This window comes from Phocoena sinus, chromosome 9 (genome assembly GCF_008692025.1).
Source record: "Phocoena sinus isolate mPhoSin1 chromosome 9, mPhoSin1.pri, whole genome shotgun sequence".
NCBI lineage: Eukaryota > Metazoa > Chordata > Mammalia > Artiodactyla > Phocoenidae > Phocoena > Phocoena sinus.
In genome coordinates this window covers 75,598,887-75,600,572 of record NC_045771.1, presented here as the reverse complement: position 1 = coordinate 75,600,572, position 1,686 = coordinate 75,598,887, and positions in this window count along the sequence as shown.

The following is a 1,686-nucleotide window of genomic DNA, read 5'->3' as shown; positions in this document are numbered from 1 at the left end:
AAATTTTATTTATTTATTTATTTTTAGTTGTTGTATTTAACAGAGGTATGGCAAGGGAAAGAAGGGAAGAGAAGGGAAATAGAGAAAAGGATCAAGATAGACAAAGCACAAAGAAGGAAGACAGTGAAAAAAATAGAAATGGCCACCAGAAAATAAAGACAATAAAGTGGCTTATAGATTTCATTTTGTTTTAAAATATTATATTTTTACTTTTTTTTTTTTTTTTTTTGCATGGGTAACACATAGCCATGGCATGAAATTCAAAAGGTTCTAAAGGATACTCAGTGAAAAAGATGGTTCTAAAGGATACTCAGTGAAAAAGAAGTCACTTCCATGTCACTTGAGCCAACTAGCTTACCTCTTTAGGGGTAACTACTTCTACTAGTTTTCTTTTTTTTTGGTGATTCCTTCCAGAAATACTCCAAACATACACTGATAAACAAAGTGTTCTTATTTCCCATCATCTTTTTTTTGGCCGTGCCGCGTGTTATGTGGGATCTTAGTTCCCCGACCAGGGATCAAGCCCATGCCCCGTGTAGTGGAAGCGTGGAGTCTTAACCACTGGACCGCCAGGGAAGTCCCAATATTTCCCATGATTTAATTTTATTCTTCTATGTAAATGGCGGTGCACGGATGACAATGTTCTGCTCCTTGCTTTCTTTATTGAACGTGTTTTAGCAATCATTCCTTTGTGGGAGATACAGGGCTGCCTCCTTCCTCTTAGCCCTCGTATTCCATTTATTAACCAGTTCCCCACTGATGGAATTTTAGGTTGTTTCCAATCTTTGGTTATTACAGATAAAACTACAGTGAATAATTCTTTTCATGCGTGATTTCACACACGTGAGTGTATAATGCGATAGTTTCCTAGAAATGGAGTTGGTTACTCAAAGGATATGGGCAATTTTGCTAGAGACAGATAGAGGCTGTAGCCATTTAACGCTCCCTCCAGCAAGGTGTGAGAACACCTGTTTCTCATACTGTTGTCAGCACATGATGCTATCAGTCTTGATCTTTGCCAGACTGACGAGGGAAAAACATGTCTCAGTGTAGTTTTAATTTGCATCTCTCTTATTATAAGTAAGATGGACCATCTGGAAAGCTATTTGAGAACCATGTTTATGTCATTTTCCACGAACTCTACGTTTATATCCTTTGTTTGATTTTCTGTTGTTTTTTGATCCTTTTCATATTGATTTGAAGGAGCTCTTGATATACTCCAAAAGGTAAACTTTTGTTCTTCATGTGTATTTTTATTTTATAATTATCTTTATATTAGTTTATAGTGTGTTTTTCTTTTGCCATGCAGAAAATTTAGATTTTTATAGAGCAAACTTTATATCCTTTCTTTCTGTATTCTGTGACATATATAAAAAGGTTTAGTATACTCCAATTTATAAGAGCATCCTTCTAAATTTTTCTCAAGTATCTTTAAATAATAGGTTTTCAAAGTATTGAGCCAATACAGACTGTGTTTGTCACATGACAAGATGAGCTATTCTCATCCACACCCTGATGTAAATACACATACACAGGAAAAATGTAGGTCTCTCTGGAAGGTGGAATAAGTGGTACTTTTTTCCCTCTTTGTACTTTGTTTTCCAGGTTATCTGCATTGGTCATGTACTACTTTGATATTCAGAAAGATATTAGTTAAATGAAATTTACGTTTACCTCCTTTAAAGT